We start from the raw sequence: 16,731 nt of genomic DNA on the forward strand, positions 1-16,731 counted from the left end.
TCAAACATAGTTAATTATCATGTTTTGCCTAGCAATGCAGCAGTTGCAATTAAAAAATAAAAATAACTCCCTTACAGCGGATAACACTTTTAAGAGCATTAATAGATTTGCATTTTTTGACGACACGCTTATTAAATGGCACCAAACAAAGCGCGCGTGATAGTAAAGTTGCACACTCACCGTTTAGTGTTTCCTTCACTCAGACAAACTGTAAGCCTCCTCACGGCGTCCAAACATAAGTTCGTTGTATTTAGAAGCAACAAAAACAGCGGGTTAGCTCGCTATGTTACTTCCACGGGTCTTATTGCTTCATCCAGACAGGACGGAGAGCGCCGAGAACAAGCCGACTCCTCCCAGACATTGTGGGGTTAAACTCCTCCTTCCCGCGGACAGCATGAAGAGGGGGGGCGAGGCCCAGCTACTTGCTTTTCTTCTAACCTTTCCTACCGTTCATATTCATGGCAACACGCGCGAACGTATTCGGGAATTCAATTTATATTAATGAAGTTCTGAAGTCCGCTACTTATTTTAGCACTCATGAAAACAGTAGCATATATACAGTTAAGTAGAAAGACACAGGTGTTTCTAGTTATGGTGTTAATTATGGCTTCATTCCATTTCGGTTACAGCAAAAGCCTCCTGCTGTGTCACCTTTAATAATAATAATAATAATAATAATAATAATAATAATAATAATAATAATTAATTACGTATTTTTCTATTAATATATATTATATTATTAGTACAAGTAATAGTAGTTTAAAGGGATACTTGACTCATTTAGCCATTATCAGTAGTATAATTAGTCTACAATTAAAGTGAAAATGTCATTATTTTTCATGTACAATTAATACCATTAAAAACACATCTTGCCACTTGCAGTCGACTGACAATGATATCACACTTGCTCATGAAACAGGTAACAAGTTACAACCAATCATGACTTTTTTTTGCTAATGTCACATGACCAAACCCAGAGAGCTCTGAGCACCTGTGATGTCGTTTTCAAAATCTTGTTTACTTCTTTTGTTTTTATCCATCTAAGGGTGCGGCCACTTGCTATGATTTGACTTCCCCTTCAAATATTGCAAACGGAACATTATTCACAAGACAAGCAGTTTAGGGATTACACTAGGTCACATGGTTTAGTCACCAATTGTTTTTTTCCTGAATTAGAAGTGAAGAGCTCATTACTTGCAATTTACAGAAGAAAATTCCACAAACATGGCAGCGACTTGTCACGTTGCTAGTTATAAAATGTTCAATCTCTGTTAGAAGTACCAAAATGAGGGCTAAAAAGTTGAGCGAATTGACAGAAATGCTGGATGCAATGCCAAAGGCAAGACACAATGACAATATGGCCATCAGAAACCACTACTCAGTGTATGGTCACGACCCAGTTCAAACATTTCACACCGCTAAAACTATGTTCGAAGACAAGCAGAAATAAAACCAAGCCTGTTTCACTCATGACCCAGAATAATGGTCATCTTGGCTTACTAGCTAAATCAGCATTAACGTCTTTGCCAAACATAAGCCTCAGGGCTAAATAGCGGTTAGCATGGCAGAAGTAGCTGCCATTCCAGCAATTAAAGAATCCTACATTTTGACATGTATATAAAAACCACAACAATGGGTCGACATAAAACGTAATACATATATTTTATAAATCTGTGGTACTGAACTATTGTGTTTTCTAAAGATGCTCAGCATTAATGCTTACCTTCTGCAAAGTGTTAAGAACAAACACTGATGTAAGAACAGGGTATCTGGCCGGAGTGAGATCAGCACTGCTGATTCATGAAGGCCACGAAAGTCTTCATCTTTTCCTTGGCAACTGTTCAGTCTTTCCTTCCCGATTCAAAACTGGTGATGTTAAACATCAGGAAAATCTGACTTTCTTCCGCCCACCTGTATTGTTGCTGTCATTAGCTTATCAAATGTGTGTTTTCAAAAACTCATTAGCTCTAGCTAGTAGCATGCAAAAATATGGTACACAAACTAAATAGTTGTTATTATACTTATGTAGTTATTATTCAGCCTTGTTTCTTTGTATGTGCCTTTTTAACAGCAGTCAGTGTGACTTGTAAAACATGAAATAATAGAACACAGCAAGTGAACCCAAATTAATACACAAAACGTAAAGGAATGCTGCATGAAGGAACAACCAATTATATTTCATTTCAGGATAAGGGTGCATTAATTATTCATTTTAACTGTGCTACCATTGGAACGTCCAAATCAAAGAATCATGCTGGCCGCTCCCGTCTGTTCCCCATCTTATAGGCCACTAGCTTCCATGACCTTTTTTGACATTTGGCATCAATAGAAATGTTCACCAACCCCCCTCACGAGCATCGTAAATGCACCTCCCATCTGTTCGTCATCCTACATGAACCAGGAAGTCGCCTGCTAACTAACAAAGAGGTGAACAAACATCAATATGATGCACCACGAATATTGCTTTTAACTTCTATTTCAAACCTTTGTTAATAGTTTGTGTGACATTACAGTTTACAGCTATTGATCAAATATGACGCAAAGTGCTATATACTAATGGACTATATTAATTTTTGATTTGCCCATTTATAATACACTATAATGGTATTATAAATTATTATTTTGATCCTCATCTGTTTCAGTGTTGTGTATTCAGGTTTTAGTGTTTTAATGTAATTTAATGTGGTTTCCTGCTGTCAGGTTCTCAGTAAGTAAAAGGCTTGTCTGTCACATGGATCAATGAGCTGATAAGAAACAGATTTTGTCTCCTCAAACAATCAACATGCGTGCGTCGACAGAATGCATTGTTATACATGCAGCAAATGTATGAGAAGCATTCTCCTCCTTTCATTTTCTCTTGACCGCTTGCAATACCAAAAATACCTCCAACCCTTTGATAACACTTCTCTTTATAGTCAGAACTTATTTCATGGAGATACACACGTTTATAGGCGCTCCATTGGGAGCCTTGGGAGGCGGAGCGTCCATGCTTATCTTTGCAAGTCATCATGGATCGATGAAACGCGGCTGTGCAGCTTTCCATCCTCTCATCACCCTTTTGCTGGGTGCTAGTTAGCCAAGCATATCTTCTTGACAATCAACACGGTATCTAATTATGCATCTCCAGCCATCTCAAAAGGCTTTGTTGGAATCTAAGTATTTCTGGTCTGAACTAGATTGGCCGTTGTGCTACACAAGATCACAATAACATGAAAATTGTATTTAATTATTTATTCATTTTTAGATTTTGCAGATCGCTACCATTAGGTATGAGCAACATTAGCATTCATTATTTTATTGTCCAACAGATATAAGAAGAACACTATAAACACAAGTGTTGTGACACCGAGACAAAGTGAAAATGGGGACATTCCGGAAACTGTCCCAACAAAGTTGGAACCTTTGGGTATGTTCATGATTTATTGGAAAGCAAAGCGTACAGTCAACATCATTGACTAGTGTGGTTTCATGCTCACATCCTGTCTTATGCACTTGTTTTCATTTCCACGCGTTGTCATAAACCCAGTCCCTTGTGTCTACTAATTAGTTAGCTTGTTGCCTTAATTGTCAGTTTGCTTGTGTTTAGTTTCCTGTTCTGTCAGTCTGTTGGTTCATAGTTTCTGTCGTCAGTCACATTTCCCCGAGTCATGTCTTGTTTTCAAACCAAAGTTAACAAGTTAGCCTTAAAGAGGAAGTCAACCCCAAAGTATTCTTTGCAATAATATGTTCTATGCCGCCACTAGGGAGCGGCCATTTTGCCACTTGCTACGTTTACATGCAGTCAATAGTCGGGTTAAGGTCAGAATTCCGGTTTCTGAAACAATCGAGGTAACACGTTTACATGCGTGGCGGAAAAAGTTACTCCCGTAAATATGCTCATTTGTGCTCGATTGGAATAACCCGTTCGGACAGCGACGCGCGGACAACGTAATTGCGTAAATAATGTAATTTCCGCTTTGAACTTACTATACGTTTGATAAAAGACATTAGATTTATGTCACTCACCACGCTAAATAAATTATATATATTGTAATTTTCAATTGCTGTGTAAACAGATAAATAGATTCTGAGAGCAACTAAGGTATCTTGCCCATCCCCTTATTGAACAAATTATTGATTAGGACTCAGGAGGTGTGTCTTAATACTGTTACCCATATATAAATTGTAAGTGAAGCTCAGTCAGGTGCTTAGAGTCTGCCTTTACTAACATTGGTGCAAGAGGTTGTTGAGTCACACATTGTTATTGATTTCTCATTAGTAAGGACCTTTGGAAGTTGCTTCCTATCACTTGAATCACAATTGTCGTGTTCAATTAAAAGCCTTAGATTTTTTTCCATGCCTTATCTTTACACCGCCCTTCCGTCACCTCTCCTGTGTAATTTCTTTTGTCTTTGTTGTAAGATGGGCTTTCATGTCATCTGCCGTATTTAAACACATGAAAAGAGTTGTTGGAGGGTGTGTCTGATTGCAAATAACACACACGCACGCACACAATCACAATGGCTTCCTTGTGTTTGCGGCCAGTTTTGTGCCCAGTAACACCCCCTTATACATTGACCTACTGTCCCAGACATTTTTATCACAAAGAGCCATTAGAGTACATCCAGAATGTGGAAATTACAAGGACAGGCTCCTCATACAGTCCAAATAAGAGCTGGATCACATTGTACAACAGTGGTAAGGCTGAAGAAAATCACTTACCATCTACCCAATTCACACACATGCACACACACAATTATAACCCTATTACAGTGCTCGCATGGTCAGAAACTAATGCGGCCCGCTGTTTATACTAAAAATAACATCTGCTACCAATACATTTGTTTTATGTACTGTAGATTTTCTAAATATACAAATGAACTATTTACAATTAAACAAGTAACAATAGTTCCCTTCATAACATTGTAAAAAATATCACACAAATGATTCCCAAGTAACTGGTTTAAAAATGGTCAGTTTATGACAGATTGCTCCTGTTTTGTTTTTGACTGTAGCGATGGGTTTCAGCTGCTGTAGGGGTAGGGGCTGATATTTTCTGGTGCATTACAGGTCTCAATTACCCCCAAATCTTTTCTTTTTTTTATCCTAAATTATTTGTCGTGATAAACCGATATGGTTTTTTTTCAGGGCCGATACCGTTTATTAGTAGTCAAGGAGGCCGATATTTCAAGTCAATATTCATTTACAGTAAAAGAGAAAATATAAGTGTCAAAATAAAAAAATAAAAACTGTTTAAATGCCATTAAGCATATTTGTTTAAGTTAACTTTTCAAATATTTAACACTTAAGGTTTTTCATTTAATTTTAAACATAAAAAGAATAGACAGCTTTGTTTTAGAATTATAACACAAATTGCCAGGAGCTTCCAGGGTCATTAATATGTGCCTACCTAATTTAAACACTAAGAAGTGAATAGCTCCCTAATTTTTTCTACTGGAATAAAGTTTTCCAAAATTCCAACATAATTTCTTAATTTTTAAAGATAAGAAGTGTAGGGTTCTCAGTGTCAGCAACATCTTTTGTAAAGTAAAAATATAAATAAATACATAAATGAAAAATTCCCTGTATCTCACGGATACAAATGCATGCAAATGTAGCTAATTTGGGGTTTTCGTCAGTTTAAAAAGATCTTCGCAGACAGTGAAAAATTGTCTGAACAATGATAAAATATCTTTGCAACAACAAGTAAAAACTGTCTGTGAACATCTTACAAATCCGGATGAAAACCCCAAATTCGCTACATTTGCAAGCATTCACCGCTCAGTGAGCTATCAGCTTTATTGGCCTTCAGACTTGTGAAAAAGGCCGATATTTGCCCAAATTGCAAATATCGGCACCGATAATCGGCCCGGCCAATAATCGGTCCATCCCTAATTATTTGCCTTGTAGAAAGCTTTTTAGCTTGACAAATTAACGTTTTAAAAAATCCAAGTAGCTCTTGCATCCTTCAATTTTTGTGGCTCTCGGAGGAAAAAGTTTGGACACCCTTGGTCTAAGTCTTGTGTTTCAGACAACGTGGTTTATAAAAGCATGCATGCTGGGATGTTTGGAGTGGAATAATTTTTTGAGCTTACACATACATATACAATGTCTCAATTATTGTTCATTGTTCATATTGTCCATTCTTCTTGTGAAACGTCATCCCACTTAATGTTACATTTTAGTTGTGTCCAGATACAGACATGTTACTTTGTATTTGTATTTTGTTCCAATGCGAACACAAAAATGTGCTTTGATACACTTTGTTCCGCAAGTCACCATTTTTGTCCTTTGAAATGTTGCTATGGCAGAAACATCACTTCCTCCAAAAATGGTGCTACTTGATTGAGTTACTGCCTTCTAAAATTGAGTCTACTGATAACATATGACGAGGCAATAAAGGAATGCTTGACAATTTAAAGTTCAGTAAAGAAAATGGTAAAAGCCGATTCCAATGAGCCAAATGCAATCAGTCACTCAAGTGTAATGTGGTTTGTGCGCCACATATAGTTAATTGAATAAAGCAACAGAAAACAAAGCTGACACTGAAGATGTAAACAACTCGGAGGAGAAAGTTCAAGAATGAGAAATTGTAACAATTTTTGTCTTAAAATCTTCATAAATCATCATCAAAAAGTATGAGCCTACGAGTACCAGGTCTTTCATTGGTTGTAGTAAAATGCACAATTAGCAGTGTGAACCTTTTCACCGAGGTTCATTACATTCTCACTCCCCATGGAGAAACACTTTCACACCCATGTTGATGTGGGCAGTTAAAATTACACTCCCTTGTTAAAATCCACTTAATTGGAAACACACTGCACTGCACTGCACTAAATAATCACCTGCCAACAGGAAGGCCACGTTGTCTCCATGTCTGGTCGTTTTGAGTTTTACAGTTGACTAAATGAATTGGAATGATTGGTAAGGAATTGTTAAATCATGGAAACATGATATGATATCCCTCAGCTCCTCCTCCCGTCTGGACTGCCTGTGGGTTGTTTATACACAATGTAGCAACAGTGGATTAATTTGCGTATACAGTATATATAGGTGTGGTATTGCACACTGTTCATTGTGATTTGAGTTGGGTAGAAACCAAGTCCATGCAAACTACACAATGCTTTATGGCACCAGGCTTTCAAGTCCTTGCAGCCTAGTGTGTGAATGTGTGTGCGTGTACTAGTAGCATTTCGTGCTGTTTCCATTTGGGCTGTAGAATTGTATTAGTGCTCTCTTTACTAAAGTATGGCGAGTGCCACATTGAGCACAAGAGAGAGCTTAGCTTTATGTTGTTAGCATGTTAGCAGACTATATGAGGGTACTACTAAGTGCTGTCAGAGTAGTATTCATCTGAAATGAGTCTCATATATATAATGAATGCCATCTATGTTGTGTGTAAAGACATTTGTTTGGTAGAGTATTTGTTGCATTGTGGCAATAAGCCGCACACCACAGGAGAGCTTGTTCAGTTCCATTTGAAATGGTCTCACATTTGTAAGGGCTGACGGCCGTTATGGAAATACATGATTATTTTAGTAAGTAACCACATTTCTAATTTGGGTTTTGAACTGGAAACACTGCTTCAAGTTTTAAGAAACCTTTATCATAGCTGACAGTTTAAAGCGTTGCAATTGAAAAGGAAGACACAACTCTTTTGCTTGTGATGAAACAGAGGAAAAAGAAGCACATAAAAAATTTATTTATTTTAAAATAAAGAGTCTGTCCAAATTTGTCAACCTGAACAGGATAACTAGTATAAAATTAGAGGGATAGAATGAAAAGAGAGTAAGAACATTTTGTAAAAAGCAAAATTAGAGAGGTAGTCTGTTTGTAAACAGCTTTTTTAAGACACATGTAAACAAATTAGTCAGTTTTTTATTAATTCGTGCCAAATGGAATTTCAAATAGTTGAGCTAAAATACCTTGGTAATGCTTTTCTGAGTAGAATTTTTGCAGCATGCTAAGCTAACAGTTGGCACTGTTTATTTAGAGGTGGGCACCCCTGTCACCTCTTCCCGTCGTTGATGGTGCCCACATTTTCAGCGAGTGCCCACATTTTCGTTGAATGCGTGAAGATGCGAAGCCAGTTTTCGTCCATCGATCGGGGGTAGTACAAACGGTCCTTCTCAGTCGATGCATTTTTTCGAGGCTTCGCGTTATAAAGCATGTTGAAAATGTGGGCACTTGCTGAATATGTGGACATCCATCATCGACGGGAAGAGACAAGAGATGGACGTGCCTACCTAGTAGTAGTATAATTATACAATGTGCATACTCCAGACAGTTGACCAGGGAAGTACATGGCGAATGTAGCGCCTGACTTCATTAAACAAAATGACGAAAAAGGAGCATAACAAAAAAGGTGTCATGCCATTTTAAATAGAAGTATGTATGCATCTGTATGGAGGATGTAGCAATATATCTTCCAGCTATTTTCCATGATGATGAGTAGGCTGTGTAAATGATGATATCCTGTGCAACCAATAGAGCTAATCATTTGAAGTGATTTTAAATTTCCACATAAAAGAGTCGCAGAAAGTAGGAAATCTGACGTCTATTGCACTTATATTCATTCAATCATCCATCCATTTTCTACAGCGATTGTCCTCATTAGGGTGGCGGCAAACTGGAGCCTATCCCACCTGTCTGGTTATAAATAAATAAATATAATACTTACATGATTAAAAACATTTTTACTGTGTAAATGTACCCGCCCAAATGTATGCAGACTAAAAGAATTCCAAGAGGACTGAGTGTAGACTAATGACGGGAAGACACGAGGGGTGCGGTGCGGCAGCACTGCTCCGCTCCTCATTTGTCGATTCATTTGCAGAGGCTATGGGGTGAACAATGTGATTAATGCATCACATTAGAAAAGCACATAAAATCTGAGAAAAAAGAAAAGAAAAGAAAAAATCATAATTTAGAGTTGGCCCGCAACATAAATCCAACTAAGCTCTAGTAAAAGTTGTTGTTCCCACAGAGCAGAAAAATATATGCCTGTGAGCCTGTTATGTACTATGTTCTCTGCTTGTATGTGTTGCTGCTCTGTTAGTGTTAAAGTAGGAGTGGTTTGAACCTGACCGTAACAGCCCTGATGATTTCTGTTAGCCTGTCTATAGAGTTTTACATTACATGTTAGCATGTGTAATATTTTGTGTCATCTAGTGGTGAACTAATAGAATGCAAATATTCAGAAGTACATGCACTACGGTGTCTCAGAGAGACCAAAATTTGCAAGCCGACCACCAATCACTACCAATTATTATTTGGAGTGAACGAACAGCATGGCTAGCAGCAGCTAGCGGTAGTGGCTAGCAAGAACTCGCTGGAGAGGCTAATAACAACAACGGCTAGGAAGAACCAACTGGAGCGGCTAATGAGTGGCTAGCAAAAACTAGCTGGAGCAGCTAACAAGTGTGGCTTGCGGGAGAAACTAGCAAAAGCTAGCGACACCAAAGCAGAATGAGACAAGCGGCGGGCAAATCACAGGACTCAGCGACAAACACTAACAGGCCCAAGCTGTGGAAGGTAAGCGGCAGTCCAACATTAGCTGCAAGTACCACCAGAGGCTAACTATGTTTGCAAAGTTCTTCACCCTCGGGTGAAACATTTATGACTGACTCCTGTATGGCATGGCACGGCCTAATAAGTAATATAATTAGCGATAACTTGACCTACGATTATTTTTTCGAAATGTACGTTGATGTGATAGAACATGTTTTTTGTTTATTATTTACATTCATAGTGTTTTTTAAAATGACTGTATTATTAGTTCACCACTAGATGACACTAAATCCTGCACACTGTCCCAACATGCTTGTTAAGGTTAATTGACAACTCTCACTTAAATGTGTGAAAACAACCCTAACAAGGACAGGGACGATACAAAATGGATGGATGGATGGAAAAAGGCCAGGACCAGCTGGAAGTCAGAGAGCACACAGAGGGAATATCCTCCACATCGTCGCTAGGTCACGGACTTCCCAACCCCTAAACACACTCACGCACACACACACTGGAATGGCATCTGCTGTCAATGGATGCTGACACACTGCAGTCCCTGCTGGGACCACCCGTCACAGCGAGGTCCCTTCCTTCCCTTACTCTTTGGGAGAGCTCAGACGAGTCAGTCCCAGAGAGACGAGGAAACAGGAAGTGTGTTTCTATTTAACAGGACAGCAAATATCTGCATTCTCTCTCTAGTTAAATATATACAACACTCGATGCCGACTTGGCTGTTTTGTAGTCCCTAGAAATGGAAGCACTCTGCATAAAATGACTGCAACTCCTAAAAAATTTTTTTTTTGTGGAACCTCTTAAAATAAAGCTGAAAGTCTCTCTCCCTCTCACGCATACACACAAAGCAATGGAATGCAAAGGAGGTTTATTCAATGTCAGTAAATGGGAGAAAAGGTCATATTTGTAGGTATTGCGTGAATATTAAATAATAAGAACAATATCTACAAAAAGGGAGGAAAGTGTGTCTATCATATTTGTGTAATCACGAGTTGTGTACGAGAATATTTAGCAGTTTAATAGTCAAATGTAAATACAGTAAATGCACTTGTGTGTGTGTCTTAACGTCAATATCACCCGCATGTGTCACCTCACTGGTGGGAATTAAACATTTATGAGCATGTTTATTAATGACCAGCAGGCATCAGGGTTCACACACTCACACATACACGTGCACATACACACAACAGATTGGCGACGCGGCAGGAGGGAAGTTTGTAAGTAGCACCAATTGTGTCACATGTGTTCACTTGTGAAGGAAGATGAGATTTGTTTCAACATGGTTAACACCTAAACAATCCAACTAAGAACACCAAAGAGTTATGCATGAATAAAATAAAGCAGTAATAATTACAAGATATTTACTGTACTGTTGACTTGGTTCATTTTCATTCCAGAACCAAGGACATATACAGTAGTATCGTATAATGAAGATAGTTATGGAATAAATTATGGAATAAAAGGCATAAAATTGAATTTATGTTCAAATTAGTGGCTTAGAGTGGCACAAAAAATTAAAAATGGTGTACTGTTTGTGTTTCTTGGTAGGGCTGTGTATCGGTTCTAATTTCTTCAGTTGATTCAATTTCGATTTTGTTCTCGATTGGATATGATTCACTTCACTTCAATCTGATATCGATTAATTATGGAACATTAATTCTTCTTAACTCATTCAAACCCAAAAACATATAAATATACGTTTTTTAATACTTTGTCCTGCACTCCTGAAAACATTGATATGTTTTTTTTAATGTTTTTTTTTTAATTCTAGAGCATACAGAAGGCTTTGATGCAGCTTCTGAGTTGAAAGCACTGGTTCTCAACCCCGGTCCTTTGAATACCCCTATCCAGCCTGTTTTCCATGTCTCTCTCAGCCAACACAGCTGTGGATCGTTATCAGGCTTCATGCAGAGCTTGCTGATTAGCTGATCGTTTGAAACACCTGTATTGGCTTTGGGAGACATGGAAAACAGGCTTGAGGACCGCGGTTGAGAACCACTGGCTTAAAGCAATGGTAGTCATTACAAAAAACGACCAGCAGGTGGCAGCAGAGTATAAGAGATCAATCAGGGCCGTGTTGCAACAAGCTCTCTTTCCCAGTGTTTTCAACAGGTTTGTGAATAATGATGAAACTTAGCTATCTTCTAATGCTAATTGCTGCACAACGGAAACAGATGCAAATCTTTTTTTTTCCTGATGAAAGAAGAGACTCTAATCTTTCTTTTGGTAGGTTGCATGTTTTTATAGCAATAAAACACAATATTCTGTGGGACTTCAGAAAGCAGTCAAAATCCAGTGAAGCTGGCTGGGAGTGAATGAGTTAAATGTCAAGGACATGATAAAAAGTCCACAAATATTAAATTCCAAAGTAAATTTTAACACGTTATTATCACTTAAATGTTACACAAACATGTTACACAAACTCAAGAATTAGAAATATAAATTAGAAACGATTCTGAATGGTCTAAAAGTACAATGAATCAAATCTTTCATAAATGCAAGAAAATACTTTTTGAAATTCAATTAATGTAATAATAATAACAATGCACTATATTTATAGGCACCTTTCTAGACACTCAAGGACACCGTATAATTTTAAAAACGATTTAATTAAACAGTAATTTCAAGACAACCAAGATAAAAAAAATAAAAAAGGCCTTTACCATTTTATTTTCTTAAGAAATTATGGGGAAAAGGAATATTAAAATAATTGATTCATTGTTCTATGAATCAATATCGGGCTTGAAAAGGAAAATGAATTTCATATCAATTATTAGATTTTTTTTTTTTTATCCAGCCCTATTCCTTGGTCTGTTAGGAGGCCACTTCCTGGTTTACGCTAGCTAGCTACACATGCTAATATGTTTTGTTATGATACGTGACAACTGCTTCCCCTAGCAAGTGAACACTCTCTGCCCTCGCCTGTAAGCCACGTTTAAAACATCATTCTGTGACATTGGAAATGAATGGCTACGCTAGAGCTGGCAGCCACTCTCCCCATGACATGTCAGCGTAACGGATTTAGAAGCTGTCATTTTAGGGGGAAGAAAAAGAAACAGTGTCACTTTAATTTCAGCTGTTTTCTTTTTATCTAAAAACAGAATGAGGAATCTCTCTGTCGTGGGATCCCCAAAAAATCTGCATCATTTAACATTGATTTAATGGTGGGAGAAAAACATCATGAAAAGATCGCTGAACTTCAGAACTAATTTGTTTTAACTCAGTGACAAATATTGCAGTTGTTTGTTTGCCAGAATAGTAACTGATTAGTGTGGTCAAATCAAGCTAAACATGGAAACTAAAACAACACCTGTTTTTCTAAAGTGTCTTGTTTGTCGACTGGCTACTTATCAGCCTTCAATTTAAACGTGACACTGCGTTGAATGTACAACATTTTACACAACAATTTGATGACAGACAATGAAGATGGGACTAATTTTTCGCTTCTTATTTAAGGGTCCTCGATTTATGATGGTCTCGACCCGCAGCGTTTTGTGGTTACGAACCAGTTAGAACTAGTTTGCGCCCCTCTCAGTGCTCAAGGCAACCGCAGAAGTAACAATAAGGAACCATGCTTCCTTTTTTATGACTGCTTTTCATTTGATTTGTTTCATATTTATAACCTAGGAATGTAGGGATGAAACGATGAATCAAATACATAGTATAATTAAATTCAATGCGGACATGTGATGGCAGCGAGCCAGGAGGAAATTGTCAGTCAAAGAATGTCCTAAATTTGGGATTTGCATTTTGGGAAGTGCAATGTGTCTACTGGAAAGCTTGCACAACAGCATGTCTAAGATGGCCGGCACATTGCAATGTAAATATTGTTAGCTTATTCAACAATATAGCCCATCACTGCAAGTTAGGACAGACATTGCTGTCAGTAAACTTTCAAATTTCAATCACTTTATTGGAGAAGAAGAAAAAAAAGAAACACATTACAGTATAAGCATATTTAGGCTATACGTGATCTTATTTTGTCCACTGGTGACGTGCAGTCATTCAATACGTGAACTGGCTAACGGTTAGCCAGTTAACAGCTAACCGCTAATCTCTGCCAACAAAAGCCAACTGCACACTCATTCGCTGACACACACATCACTCACCAGGCCAGGCTTTGCCTTTTGAAGGAGCGTCCGCATTTTAGAGCAACACACAATTGATGTCACAGATACTACATTATACAGTGTTATTATGTTTTGGCATTATTTATCCGATTAATCGATGGGATAGTCTGTCGTTTGAAAAATATTTAATATCTCCATCCAAAATGCAAATAGTTAATGTAATTCTAACATCACTACTGCCTTAGCATAAGTTATTGATAGAGACAGTATGTGGATTCTGACCAATGCTCAAATTTGGTCAACTTCATATTTTTTCATAAATTGATACTATTGGTCAGACCCCATGTGGGTCTGTTATAAAAAAAATAAAAATAAAATAGACTAATTCAAAACAAACTTGCTCCCTTTGACTCAACAAATGTATAATATTTTTGCTTTCCTGAAAAGTTTTGGACATGATTCTGAGGACTCCGCCTGATGGCAGCGGTATTTGGGTTACCTCAGTAGTTGGGTTTCCATCCACCCATTTGTTATTCAAATTTTCAAGAAATGCAAAAATAAAACTGAATGGAAACGCTAGAAATTCGAAAGAGGGCCCAACATTCGCAAAAAGGTTTTATGCTTAGAGGGGGTGGATTTTGAAGCGTATCGAAAAAAGAAAAATGTGAATTCTGGCTGGCAAGACCAGATGCACGTCACACGTGCGTTTGTAGTCCCAAAGCAATGTCGGACGATAAAGGTATGTTTGGGGGGACGACCAAACAGAAATCTTTTTGGAATTAATTAAAGAAGCAAATATTAATGCTATTTTAGATGGAAAACAGCAAAGAAAGTTTATAAAGAATTACAAAAGAAAACTCTTACGATGTCATCGCACGGCGCAGTCACTTCCTGGTCTTCTTCTTCTTCTTTCAAATTACTGGTGGATCCCATCTCTATGGTGTATACCGCCACCTACAGCGGTGCAGTCCCCTTTCAATATTTGCAAAAGAAGAACAGATGGAAACGGGCATAAGTCACATGTCCGTTTTGCGCGTTTTCAGTAAATTCGCTTAAAAATGTCCAAACAATTGGATGGAAACCTGACTAGTGTTCGGACGGCCTCTATACTGTACTGTACATATTGTATATTTGTTAGGGGTGTCAGGTGTTAAAAATTTTAAAATCGTAATTAATCATGTGACTTCAATAGTTAACTCACGTTTAATTACAAATTTTATATCTGTTCAATTATTTTTTTCTAAGTTTTCATAGTTTTGTTAACATAAAAGTGGAAACAATTTTAAACTAATATAAATATGGCTGCATCTTTTAGTGAGATAAAGTAATTTTACAATAATTCATAAACATGTTGTTAAAACTAAAAAGATGTACTACTGTACCGTAAAAACAAAAAACAAAAAAACGAGTGTGATATTGATTTGTGTTGAGGAAATGTTACTGCCACTAGATGGCATAACTGCATTTGTAAAATGTTGGTGGAAGATCAGTGCATTTTTCTGTTCATATTAAGAGCTATCTAATCTTTAACCCGAAGCAACAAGTGAAATTCTGCACATTAAAAAAAAAGTCAAATACAACTTGACCCCAGTCTCCACAAATATATGCATTATTATTACATTTATTACTGCAAAATTTTGACGTGGACATGTCTGCTGCGTAGCGACTGGAATTTGCTCAATGCAGGCTTTCCAAGTAAGGGGCGGTCATTAATCACACGTTAAAAAAATTTGTGTAAAGAAGCTTTACATTAACTAAAAATTAACTTAATTAATTTGGACACCCCTAATATTTCTTACAGGTCAATTATTTATTATTTAATTGCAGCGTTAATGTGTACTAACAAACATGTTTTATTACCCGTATAGACTTAGTGCTGTATGTATAGTAGAGGTAGGCAAAGTATGGCTTGCGGGTCATATATGGCCAAATAATCAATTCTCTAATTCAGAGGAGGCGTGGGAATACATCACTATACTTTCAATTGAACTCCACGTGCGTCTGTTATGCACACTTGCCAGTAACTCTCAGGAGAGAACCTTCTTCTTAGCATCGTAAACAAACAAGAAGACAACAACTTAGCCTGAAGGGCTAATTACCAGCTAGCAGCTTGAACCCCGCTGTCAAACGGCGAGGGAAGGGGGGGTGGGGACGAAATAGACGCACAGTCATCGCGCTTAACGGGAAAACAATGAGGCTTGTTGTTTTTTTGGGCGGCGGATGAAACAGGTGTCACATCTGCAGACGGCGCTGAGTCAGCCTTTTTAATAAGCAGCTTTTTACGAGGTTTTGTACCGCGGTGACAGACTTATGAATGGAGACTGCATGAGAACGAGCGTTAAATGTCTGCTCTTTATTAAAGAAGGATGTGTGAAAAAGACCTCTTTTAGAACTAAAAATCTGCCTGATGATGCGGGTGGGGGGTTTATTCACAGACTCAAATCTCCCCCACCATCCTTCAATTCTTTCCACACACAATGTGCTGTGTCGGGGCTTGCTCAGGATCGCAACACCACCCCACGATACACACACATTTTCCACATTTAATAAGCTCCCCTGTCACCCAGATAACAATCAACAGTGTAAATCTGCATTTTGCTTCCTTGACAACAACTTCAACCTCCACACTTTCAAAGCCTCAGCTCCACGTCTCCTAATTGTCACAACCGTTGAACTCCAATGTCACAGTGACCGCTCACTCAACCCTCTGTTATGAAAGCCTGAGATGAGAATCGGGAAGAAGAAAAAAACAGACAACAAAAGAAAAACAAAAAATAAAATAAAAATGTTATTACATTTCAACTTAAATACTGTATATGGGTAATTTGTCCGATGATGCCCATTTTATGAATTATTATGTGACAGAAATAACCAATTTGGGACTTTCACTTTTGAAAACTTTTGAACCCATGGCAGTAGCTATCAGGTTTGTATTGTCTCATACTGTAACTATAACTATGTAAAAAAAAAAAGTTACCCTCTATATACATTTATTTTGTTACCTTGTGTGGCTTGCTAGCTTGTTTTGCTTAGATGGCTAATTGTTAGCCTCACAAGTTTAAAAAAGAAATAATAATCAAATAATCAATATTGAATTGATTTTCCTTTCCAAGCCTGATAGATTCATAAAACCACAAATTGATTATTTTAATATATTTTC

At 37.6% G+C, this 16,731-nt stretch overlaps 2 protein-coding genes across 4 annotated transcripts in view; both read right to left on the reverse strand.

The window, feature by feature from the left end:
• The window catches only part of tiam2a (TIAM Rac1 associated GEF 2a), a 90,417-nt gene that overhangs the window by 65,750 nt on the left and 7,936 nt on the right, over positions 1-16,731 (reverse strand). The window contains exon 1 of one of the 3 annotated variants that reach the window (XM_086094785.1): positions 14,436-14,487. The exons of 1 other annotated variant lie outside the window; for it this stretch is intronic. The gene's annotated coding sequence lies outside the window, so the exon portion shown is untranslated. Of the gene's footprint in view, positions 1-180; positions 342-14,435; positions 14,488-16,731 lie in introns of those variants that run through there. One more of the 3 variants, XM_086094786.1, reaches the window with a different exon arrangement.
• The window catches only part of scaf8 (SR-related CTD-associated factor 8), an 85,410-nt gene that overhangs the window by 23,707 nt on the left and 44,972 nt on the right, over positions 1-16,731 (reverse strand). The gene's annotated exons all lie outside the window — the stretch shown is intronic.

This window comes from Leptonotus elevatus, chromosome 14 (assembly GCF_054856555.1).
Source record: "Leptonotus elevatus isolate MCC_2025b chromosome 14, RoL_Lele_1.0, whole genome shotgun sequence".
Lineage (NCBI taxonomy): Eukaryota > Metazoa > Chordata > Actinopteri > Syngnathiformes > Syngnathidae > Leptonotus > Leptonotus elevatus.